A 12,851-nucleotide genomic window follows, 5' to 3' on the forward strand; every position below is an offset into this window, starting at 1 on the left:
TCGATTTAGAAGCTCGTTTTGATTTATCGCAATAATTTAGAATTAGTTCTAACAATTGCAATTAGAACGCGATGTTAAAAATATTTGACATATAAAACTTGATTCTAATTTAAACAAAAAACAAGAGTCATTAACGCAAGAGCAAGTAAATATTTGGTTTGATACACATTAATAAATCTATTACGGAACATTACAAAGCGTGGACGTTTCGACTTCATTAAATTCTCATTAATACAATAATCGATAAAATTTAAAAACTACTAATTACATTAAAACGATATGTAAGTACATGGTCTCACACGTAAACTTTTACATAAATAATAAAGATGTTACAAGGCATACAAAAAAATTTGAATACATTTAACGCTCATCATTTTGATTTAAGAAAAAAAGTTTTTTATATGTAGTGTAACAACTTAATTATTTATGTAAAAGTTTGCGTGCCAGACTGATCTGGAGTTACATATATTTTATGTAATTAGAGGCTTAATGTAATTAGAAGCTTTCAAATTTTATTATATTTTAATGTAATCAAAAGTTTTTAAATTTTATTATATTTTAACGTAATTAGAGGTTTTTAAATTTTATCGATTATTGTGTCAATGAAAATTTAGTAGAATCGAAACGTTCGCAACGTTTGTAAAGTTTCGTAATGAATTTATTAATGTGTATATGATATCAAACCAAATATTTACTTGCTCGTTAACGACCATTATTTATGTAATTTTTTTGTTTAAATTGCGATATTAGGCACTGCGACGAAATGTTTTTGGCAAAACTCAACACTCCGCTAGGTATCGTCAAAAGATAATGGAATAGGCAAACACGTATAGATAGTTTTCAACTACAACGCGACCCATTTGCCCCGCTACTGAAAAATGTATTTTCTAGCTTCTAATTTCCTTCACCGCGGATATCGCTTTGTCTCCGTAACATGCTACAATTATAAACTTCGGCCAATGGGCAAGTTGAGTTATTGTAAATAGCGAACACACCGTGGGGCTTCTTTAGCCGTTGGTTTTGCGATGCATTCTACCCGCGTTCTACCAGGAGAGCACTCTTATAAACAATACGATACAGCGCGTTTCGTTTGTTCATGACTTCCTCGGTAGTTGTACAGTATAAAGGATTTATACTTTTATGACTCCATGACATATTACATGGTCATAATTTATGACAGAAATGGAGATGGGTGTGAATGTTTAAAATAAAATATCGATATAATAATTTAGCTTAAAATTGTAACTTTGAATAAAACAGCGATGATGTTAATATTAATTTTAGTGCCTATTTAAATTAATTTAAATTCAATTCAATTAATTTTAAAATTATTAAATAGTTAATTTCATAATTTCACATTTATGAAAATACATATAGAGAAATATTGAAATATTTTCGCTACATTTCCAGTAGGAACAACGTAAAAATCAAATTATAAATATAATTTGTGTAGATTCATAAAAATCAAATGTTTTTTATAATTTAAAAGCATCGCGATCACCTCTCTCTCTCTCTCTCTCTCTCTCCGTCTTCCTCTCGCACGCATACCTTCTTCTCCGCACTATCATTGTGCTCGGAGAGTGCAGTGACTTGCGCCGGGACTTAAGGTCCTTAAGGGGTTAAATTCGCTCTGGCCACGAAAACAGCGGCGATGCCCTGCCCCTGAAGAAGGAGCGAAGCCCTCTTCTCGAAGCGGTCGACGGAAACGATTCGGGCGTTAGTATGGAACGGACGAGAGCCGGAGACTTTATCATCGCGGTCGCTCGTCTCTCTCATTAGTTGGCTGGCACGCCGCCCCCGGGGCCGGACTGTGCGTGAGTTTAATCTGTACGGGCCGCGGGCGCGTGTGCGTGAACGCTCTCCCTCTTCCTTCTCTCTTCCTCTCACCCTCGTTTCGCATCGTCGCACGTACGTACGTATCAGCGCGGACGCGCGCGCGCGCGCGCACGCAAATTCATGCGCGTGTATGCGTGTGCGTGTACGAGATGCGGCGTGGGCGGCGCGCACACGCTACGAAGGCATTCCGAAGGGGGGCACGCGGGACGCGAAAAGCGGCACGAAAGCCGCGTAATATGGGAATGCGAGGCGGTTCGATTTTAAGTGGAGAGAACAAATATCCCTCTCCTTATATTCTCTGCCGGCTAGACCTCAATTATCAAAGAATCCCGCGGAGGTGGTATCGGCGGCGGTGGCGGCGGTGGCGGCGGCGGCTGATGGCGGGTGGCGGGTGGCGGGTGGCGGGACGTCTGGCGGAATACCGGCGGGGGCGGGATAAATTCGAGGTTTAGAATCGCGCGCAACCGAGAGAGGCCTACGTATCGATGTTCGCCGACATGCCGACAAGCAGCCTCACGCAAAAGGGGAAGCAATTTGAATAATCGTAAACTGACGGGATTCTCTCTTTTCCTTAATGTACATGATATCAAGTTACTTGTGAATAATTGTCTAGAGGTATGTTTATGCAAATTTCTCTGCTATGTATCCTACGTTACATATTATTACCAATTTATCAAATATAAAAAAAAAATGCATCTCATTGTCAGGTTGAGCATCGTTTCTCATCACTTTTTGCTCTATAAAAAAAATGCACTCTTATTCGATCGGTACTTATTATCGGTACATTGACAATTTCTTATGTTCAGGAGAAATCCCATCCTTTCCACGCTTCGTAATTAATAAGTTTTATGAACCAATGATTACAGTGCAGCAAAATACCCTCGTGACTCATAAGCGTAATGAATAAAAAATACACCGCATTCCCGTTATTAATCTTCGCACATTCCTTTCGCACATTCCAAAGAAACAAAATGGCATTGAAAATTGTGCGGTAATCGTTACGATCAAACAAAAGTAACCGCGGTAGTTATTTAAGCTAATTCCACGTAATCAGGAATCTTTTGTGGACGAGTGTGTGTAATCATGTATAATAAATTTACAATTTATAACATCGAGGATAGGAGGACAGAGTCCGCATTAGGGTACAAATTAGAAGCAAGAAAACGGAAATACAATGAGCGTGTAAAAAAGGCACCTTTTCTAAAAGCTCTAACTTTGTGGATAAGTGGGTACCTCCAGTCATTATACCATCGAATACGCCAATTTCTCACTTGAGCGTTCTCGCGTGACTTTCGTTAAGGGTCTCCCGACGGCGCGCTAGAACGGCGTTCTTCTATCAGCACGCGAGCGACGTGCGCGTCATTACCGCTACGGATTACGTGACGAAACGAAACGAAAAGGAGTATCCGCGCGCTATTTACGGCGGTTCGCAGGATCGTCGCGCGGACGCACGACGTGCAGGATCGATCGATCGGCGTTCGTGTGTGTCACGGGAACAACCCTAGCGGCGCGCAACCCGAGCAATTCTCGTTCTTCAAACAACGCCAATATGTTGGTTCGTGGGTCACTGCCTTGGCATGAAACTCGTACACACATGGCGGCGGCAGAACGGAGGGAAGGCACGGCAGAGGAAGGGAGGGAAAACAGGCGAGACGAGGTGTGTGGAAGGGTGTGCTCTCTCTCTCTCTCTCTCTCTCTCTCTCTCTCTCTCTCTCTCTTTGCCTCTCTTCCTCCCTCTTCCTCAACAAGAGAAAGAGAAGGAGAGAGAGAGAGAGTATAGGGTGAAATTCAGCGCTGAATGTAAGAGACCCTCCCGAGAGCTTGGCCTAAGGCGGGGTTTACAGCCCTCCTTGTGAATCTGGCCGTGTGCGCATACATTTTCAAAATTCACTTCGATCCATCAGGTTGGAAGGGATCGCATTGTAAGAGACAACTCTCTTATTCATGCCGGATCGCGCGCGTCGCCGACCGGCCGCCGATGAACGACTCCGAGAAACGAAGTACGTATCATAACGTAGCTTCTATCTTCTTAGGGAGTCACCCTGATCGAGGATCACGCCCTTGAAGGGGAACGTCCCATTTTCTACCCTTTTCCTCGTAGCTCTTGGCAACCGGCGATACTGCGGACGAGACGGTTAACACGTAGTATAAATTTTACTTGGTGACCGAACAAATCTCGCGAGAGTTATTTGATTCTTGCTAAATCTTGTTCACTGGATCCTATTGCTGACCGCGCAATATAAAAGAAGTAAAACACCCTTGTGTGTGCGTGAATTAGAAGAAGTAATATTCTCAGTGTTGCAACTAAACACGCACATAAAAAATCTCAGATAATTCGTTGAAGATAATAGCCGTTAACGGAACGCTTCAGATTAAGCGAACGTAAACAATTTAAATAGTTCTTCAATTGTAATATGATTTTAATTACAAATTTGGAACAACTCATGTGTGAACCCTCAACTAACAATGCAATTATAATATTGCAGTGAATGACCGATAAATATTGCTTGATAATAATAATTGAAAATTACGTAATTACTATAGCTACAGTTCAAGTTTCGCTTCGTTCAGGTAAGCTCCAGAAATTTTCGCCTCGTTCACACGTTCTACATTTAATTTCTCGCAACACGCTCGCAACACCGAAGCGCACTCGACACGTCGAAAGGAAAGAGATCGTTCACGGTGAACCTTTCCCCTGCGTGTCGCGGGCGCTGAAATTTTTTTCGTCGAACGATTCGACCGACCACGTCTCTACGCGAACGTAATACGTGCGTGAGTGAGCGCAGTATGCAACGAGCGCGCGGTCCTCCAGAAATCTGTTTATCGGGATACCCAGGTATACTCTCGACGTGACGTCCCCGCGTACAATCCGCAAAAATACGAACCGAAGAGAGAGTTACGAGGGTGGAGGCATATCGAGCTCACCCACCGCGATCGCGCGTGCACGTGTACGCACCAGACACGATATCCCGGCGCTGCGGTAGTCCCTCACCTCCCTTTCTGCCCCTCGTCGTCAAGCCTGATGATCATCTTCTCCCTGAAACGCGCGCGCTTTCTGCCCGAAAAGCGATCGCGACACGCATACACCTATACCCTCGTCAAGCACGCAAAATATGCATAGAACGGTCGTGAGAAATGTGCATAGTTTCAGGAATCGGTCGATCGGATTCCAAATATGTGATCTCGTGAACAAGTTCGCACGAACGTATCACTTAAAACGATTATGGCCCGAGTTTTGAGCGAGTTATAATGTATCTATTTAGTTTAGATGTTTAAACTTTGATATTGTGAATTTTGATATTTTCCTTAGTATTCTTTCTCGTTTTTTATTTATTTTTTTATTAAACGTATCTTTATATGGACCATTTTTACCACGAGGATCTGGAAAAAGTCGAATTCTACAAATTATGCAGATTACATCATAAATCATTCTATTTACTTATACACCCTCGTAAAATACGATGGAATAAATCTCTTTATTTTGTAAAATTATTTTGTTAAAAATAGTACCGGTCTTATTTTGACGTTAAAATAACGACAAATAATGTCAGTTTGCTGAGATATTACGTGTGTGATTGTATATATGTAAAAACTTCAAGCTTTGCCATATTTTTTCATCGTAACAAAATTTATTTTTTTTTTATATTTTTTATATAAATTGCAGATATGCTCTTCCACTCAAAATAAATGAAATTTTCTTTGACAAAAATCTCAATTTTTAACATTTTAAAGTTGAAAAAATTTTGAAGTCAGAAATTGCACATATTTATTTTAAAAAGACTTTTCTAAAGTAAAACTGATTCGCTTAGAGTTTCGATTCTCTTCTCATATTAGACACAAATTCCGTTGTTAAAACTTCGATCGTACGAATTTTGATCTGAAAATTAACCCTAAAGTTGTCTAATATTTATTCTTCGAAAATTATATTTGAAACTGGCAGTCAAGCTAATTTTCTACGATTCCAAATTGTGGTCGACGAATTCCTAAGCGAACGCGAATCGCAATGAATACTCGGGACACCCTGTAGATCTTAGAGGCGCTTCGGAGAGCCCCGCGGGCGGTCCCCGAAAGTTTGCCGATTTAAGGATCGCGAGGAACATAAATTGAAAGTAATGGCGCGTCGTATGCACCGGCGTCAGGTCGAATGTCGGCCGCGGCATCGGACCTCGGTTGACCGCTCGCAGCGACCGTTCTGACCCTGCAGCGCAAACGTTGTCCTATCACGAAAGCTGCCGCAAGAGGAACCTTTTTTCCTCTTTCCCGACGATGTCCACGCGTGTCGACTAATACGCGCAGTACGATCTTCAAACACGGCAGCTTATAAGGCAACGTTGTCCGGTGGACATGCATGAATTAAGGACCGATCAAACGCGCAAAAATATAGTCAAAAAAACAATCGTACCGTTGCACATACTCGAGAAAAATTTTTTTCTAAACATTATAAAATCAAGATTTGTCACACGAAAAAAATGCACAAGTATTCCGTTTTTTTAAATATTTAAAAATTCATCAAATTCTATATGCGCGGCAATAATGTAATTTGATTACAGTATTTAAAATGTATAATATAATGACGTAGATTTATAATGAGCCTGATGACATCAATAGAAACAATTCTAATTTTTTTTCTTTCTAAAGACGGAAAAGCCAATGTTTGATTTTACCTTGCAGAAAGTTATTACAACAATAAAAGATAAAGACTTTTTTTTAAATTAGATTACACATTGAATTGCACATACTCGTAATATTGTACGCGTATAGTCAAGTACTCGTACACGATATCGAGCAAATATCGAAAGAAGGTCAGAACTGCTGTTGAAATTGCCTGCGGGCAGAAAGAAGAGCAGAGGGGACGGGGTGTAGTAGCTGTGGGCGCGATAAGGTGTTTCGAGCCCCAGGTGGTGGCCAACCACCTACTGAGACTTAAGGACTCTAAATTACGCGCGGACATGGGTTTTACGTCTTCATTGGTTACAGGCAACGACCGGTGTCGGAGAAACTGACGTTAAAGTTACTCTCGTATCTTTATTATTGATATTTCTCGTCTTTTTGCAAATTCCACCGGTTACGCGGGCAATGCACGGTGAAATATAAACCCGACGGTCGCTTTCGAGAAATTTCGGGATAATTATTTGGTTAATCAAGATGAACGCTGACGTATAAATTTAATTTTGCAATATTTTCAAAGGTGGACTCCATATATCGTTTTTCTTTCAAAACAATTTATTTGGTTTACAAAATTTACACCGAGAGAAAAAATTCCTAAATTTTAATAAATATTTATTCGAATAGTACTAATGAAATATTTACTTATAGTACATAAATATTTACTCTAAAAAAAATGGTACATTCGAATAAATATTTATCAAAAGTTAGTAATTTTTCCGTCAGTGTATATAAAAATTTGATTGTTATTTACGTTTTATTATTATTTCTGTTATCTGACGCGAAGAGAAGCAAAATACGGGGAAGTACTAAAATGGTTCAGAGATTCGGTTGCAATCGCCCTGAGCCAGCAGGATTCTCTCGATCGTAGGTCCGCGAGGACCTTACACACATTTTTCTTAGAGAGGGAGACGCCTTTAACATAACTTAATATCCTAACGCGGTTCAGTCATTTCCTGGTGGCCATATAGCCGTCCCTAAAGAGGATCCCTTGGGAGAATTTTGTCAAAGGATCTTTATTCTATGTGGACGTATAATACACTGTGGCGCCTCGGGCGAGAAGGAAATGTGATACGGAGTGAGTGTCGCACCGCAGAATTTCGGTTACGTACGATTGCATCGTGAACAAGTCGCCTGAACATCTTCCCGTCGCTCACGAAATAAAGCAAAAGACGACGAACAAATAAAAAAGGAAAATTTCAGAAAAATCTTTCCAGATATTTGCGTTAAATACTTAGCAGAAATAGTTTTTAAAGTTCAGTCACGACTACTTTTGTCATTATTTCGTATTGGATGTTGATCAATTAAATGGAATCGACGCGATCGAGTTTAATTTTTGCAAGCCGAGATTCGATTCGCAATTGCAACGCTTAAGCTCCGGCATCAGCATATATTTCTTCTTCGCACATTTTACTCGAATGAGTTTTGCATCAACTGTTAAAGTTACAGTAAATAACTCTCGATAGTGTTTTAAATAGCCCTCCGCCAGATTTGCACGTTCATCGAACGCGCGCTTTTGAATCTAAAATAAAAACTTGAAGCTTTTGAAATAGAGAGTCAAACGGACTGAAATTTCGACACCCCGCATCCGCGAGATATTCTCTCTCTATCCGCGGAAACGCAACAACGGAATACCATCAGACCAGATTGCAGGGACTGCAGCATTTTTCCAGATTCAACGTCCGCAACGTGCACGAGCTCTTTTTTATTCGCCGCATAAAAAGTAGGCGCCGCGAAAATATGCTTTCGCGATATAAAGCAGGTCGTATCGGCGGTTTACCTTGTTTAAACAAAGTCAAACAGTATACGAAAAAAAAAAGGTAACAGTCTCTGGTCAACATATTTTTCTAGATTTGAAAGAGTTAAAAGCAATAACATGTTTGGCTAACATCGGATTTCATGTATCTCGCAATTTGTTCTATAGACGTTGATTACTTGTACTTTCGATTCATGTTTTAGGTACATTCGATCGGCAATGAAGAATAAATCAATAATACGAAAATCATCCGGAAAGGGAAAAATTGGTTGTTATTTCGCGCCCCGATATTTTCCTTAATTTCACGTTCATTGAATTCCCCTTAGAAGGATCGCGGGAGAATAATTAGCAAGAATCTCAAATTGGAGATTGATATTTCTCGATGTTCAGAAAGCAAATCAGTAATGTCTGTAAATAAAGAGTATTTAAAGAAATCGATTTTCGAAACAATCAATTAATTAATCGTATCTCTCAGTTCTCTTATTAGACCGTTATTGTAGATGAAAAATTTTTTATCATTTCTGCATGACGAAAAGTTTTTTTTCATATTACAAATAAACTTTGACTTTATAGAGATTTCAGATGATTAAAAGGTATATTTCAGATTTATTTTTGCGATTGCAAATAAAAGCATTCATATTGCCTCTGAAAAAATGGAGTTTGACAGATGCTTTACAATTTTCAATGATTTACAACTCGAGCTGTACCATTGCCACGACACTGAATTGAAACAGATGACACGGTTTTTAGTTTAGCCTCCAGTATCTATGATCGAGAGAAAGTGCGCGATGCCCGGGGCGCCCTTCCATGTGTGATATTACCTTACCTCTTGGCACAACTTTGATTGATGTTACTCGGACAGCAAAAATCTAACATGATATTACGGTAATAGGTTCGTGTTGGCATAATGTTTGCAGTTTCAATGATCGTCGGCGCATCTTTCTCTTCGCGTTGAATACGAGATTATCTCCCCCGTGTTATCTCCTCGAGTCCTTCAAACGAGGACCGCGAAAGACAATATTCGCCACTCGTTAAATAGCCTCGAAGGGTTCGCGATCGTAGAGAAAACGAGAGGAAGAAAAAGAGATCGAGCGGACCAAATCCTTGTGAGCCAAATCCTTTCGGAGGCTTACCCGCTTGATAATTACGAGGAGCAAAAACAATGGGTCCAATCACACGACGGAACAATGGCGAGATACAACAATTGCGTATGAGACCCCCCATGAAGATACGCGCCCAACTGGTAATTGGACGCCGGCTCGCGGGGAGCCCTACGTGCCAAGTGCTCAAATTCCTCCCCTTGCCCCACCGCTTCGTCGTTAGATACTTGCATTGTTTATGCTCGCCCGCCGCGCGCGTTCTACGTGCGCATCGCGCAGTTACGCCGAGCCGCACACACCCGCGCGATACGTAGTTAAGAACAAGCGTTTCTGGTAACTCGGCCATTGTACCGCGAAAGAAGCACGAACCGCCGTTATTTCATTTGCCACGTCATACGGGGCTTTGTTACGTTTGCAGTTTACGGCGAAAAAATACGAAAAATATGAGAGGGATCAGACGTTTCGCTTGCACACAATTATTTATTACTCGATAACCTTTCCTTTTATTTTATTTTATTTTATTATTCAACCCTTCGCCCTCTCCCCACCCCACCCTCTTTCTCTCTCTCTGCTTCTGGATTCGGCTATCTAATTGTGAGTGCTATATGATGCTTCATTGTGTTTCATATAAAAAAAAAAGAATCAAGTATGGCCTGAGGCGTTTATCGAAATAACGTTCACAATCTCACAATTTGATTCGTCATGATTGAAATTGACGGTTCGACTTGCCGCATGTGAATCGTGGTTGACGGCGCTGCCAATTTTCATCGTAAATCAAAATCTGTACTTCCCTCCGACTGTATCGCGTGTCGATCGATTACTCGGCGCACTCGTCGAGTATACTTCGAACGCGACACAACATTACGTGCAAATGTATCCAGCGAAGGAAATTTCATCGGAGTTATAATAGAAAAAGAAAGGACGGTTGCACAAGCTCTCGCTGATTTTAAGGATTTCTCCGTCGCCGCGTTTGCTTTCTCCATCGCTCTTTCTTCCTCCCTTTCTCTCGCGCAAGCCATTATATTTACTACGAAAGAGATATAATATCTTATTAAAATAGGTACTTCGTGACTGACAGTTTTTACCTATATAAATGCTATTACGCACATATGAATTATGTAATATAGCGGCTCGAATCGTATATGTAGCGGCGTATAAAAACGTGCTCCGTTTCAATTAAAATTTTGCAAGCTGGCATCCACACGTGTGTGCCTCTCCCCGTCTACGTTTTATTTGCGCTTAACGCTAGACAACCGGTAATTCGATGTAGATATCTTACGTCCGACATCGGCAACGCGCTAATCCCAAGCGAGTGCCTACCGGGCCTCTTTCGATTTATCGCTAACTCGGCTAAACCTGTTCCGCGAGGCTACGTATTATCGTTTATTAATACCCACGACGGGTAGCCTAAACACTGGAATTATTACGTGTCACAACATCCTCGATAATGGACAAAAATATTTCGATAAGCGGGGTAAGGGCGACGCCGCGCGCCGGGATAATGACGCGGAGCCCACTCGCTAATTTCGTTTATCGAGTTTCGCGAGAGATCCGCCTCGCCCATAACTGCGCGCGAGCCCGGTCAACTTTCGCGCCGGTACGATTTGTACGCGGGTACCGTGCCCCCGCGAGTTATATATATAATATATACGATTTAATCCCGACCATTAGGACGCTAAAACAACGCTTTTCATCGTCCTAATAGCGAACTTTCTCAAAGCTTGGATAACCGGTATTTTTCTTCCTCGTCCGTCTCGGGCGAACGTTTATTTCACGACGAGACGAGACGAGCCGAGACGAGATGAGGCAGCGAGGAGAGGCCGAGGGCGAGGAGAGAGTGAGACGAGACGGAGCGCCGGAGCGCTGCTTTAAAAGGAAAAAGTTTTAAACTGCGGGAGCGTAAGAAAAACGCTTTTCTTTTAATTCCGGATAAATACGTTGGCAAAAGGGCGGCGGAGAGTGCCGGCCCGCTCTTTGTCTTCGGTCGAGTGGATTTGTAAAACTTTGCTGGTAATTGAGTACCATTCTGTGCGTTAAATGGAGAAAGATTCCGAAGAGCGCGCGGCGAACGCGAGGGAAAAATCTTGGTAACACTTGCGCCGCGCGATTCTTCTTTCAATTTAATGTTCCGTGACTTACGTCATCCTTACGCCGCGAATAACGTGTAACACTCCGCGTGCCGTGGGTAATGCCGATGCACGTTCCCCGATACCTGGACGAGAGACTTTCTTATACGCTATGCCGTGATCACTATTATTTTACTCTTTCATCAAACTGTTATTTTACTATTTATGTGTTTACTGTCGCTATTATCATCGCCGCTAAGTAAAAGCTGCAATCTTTATACGTTTAATCGAGAGAGAGAGAGAGAGAGAGAGAGAGAGAGAGAGAGAGAGACTCCGACTTGATCCCATAAATTATTTTTCTTACGTCAAAGTGACTATTTTCGCTTTATCGCGAGTATAAGAGAACGTATCAGCAAATAAAGCTTCTTGTCTCTCCCAAGTACTCGTATTAAATAATGCAGATAGGACAACGGAATTCAGTTTCGAGCGGATAGATCTCGCAATCGCGTGCAAGATCTAAATTTGCGGGAATATATTATACGTAAGAGTGGGAGTTGGAAGCGAAATACGTCGAGTGTGGGCAGCCTCGGGAGCCTTCAAGGTAACGCGGACACATGCGCCGGCTGTGTAACTCGTTTAATTAATAAATAAATAAGTAATGCGCTCTCGCAAGATAGCTACGCGGCAAACGCGAGAAGCATGTTACGCGACGTACGAAGGGTGATGGCGGAGGGGGTGGCAGAGAGGAAGAAGAGGAGGAGGAGGAGGAGGGAATGTTTCGGAAATTTCGAGCTGCTACGATTCACGGGTCCAAAAAAACAAAGTGGAGTACTCGGAGCGCAACTTTTCCATCGGCGGTACGCCCCGGGGGCGTAAAATCGTGAGGTCGGGAACGCTCTCCCCCTCCCCCTTCACCCGACCGCCCCCGCTGCCCACGTATTCACGGCCTGAGGTCTGAGATTCGAGCCATCTGTCGGAATCCTGATTTTACATTCTCCTTCTCCTCTTCGTAAATAAATCGGGAGATCCGTCACATACACACACACGCGCGCGCGCGCGCGCACACACACACACACACACACACACACACACACACACACACACACACACACACACATACGCGTACGCCCACACGTACATACGCGGGAGTAAACGGGCAGCGTCAAATTCGAGTAGCGCGCTTTACTCCGCGCGCGATCTGGCCGCACCGGGCGCTATTGATTCGCCAAACGCTTAATTGCTCCTCTCTTCCTCTCTCTCTCTCTCTCCTGTCTCTCCCTTCGATTCACGCTAGCTCGGCGACGAACGTTCGAGATCGCATAACGTCATTCACGAAGCAACAATCCGATCGCCACTTCGCTGTCGCGCGGCGAAATATTTTGTACGTTCATGCATCAAGCGGGCCGAGTTGTCGTATTGCATTACGCA

This window comes from Solenopsis invicta, chromosome 1 (genome assembly GCF_016802725.1).
Source record: "Solenopsis invicta isolate M01_SB chromosome 1, UNIL_Sinv_3.0, whole genome shotgun sequence".
Lineage (NCBI taxonomy): Eukaryota > Metazoa > Arthropoda > Insecta > Hymenoptera > Formicidae > Solenopsis > Solenopsis invicta.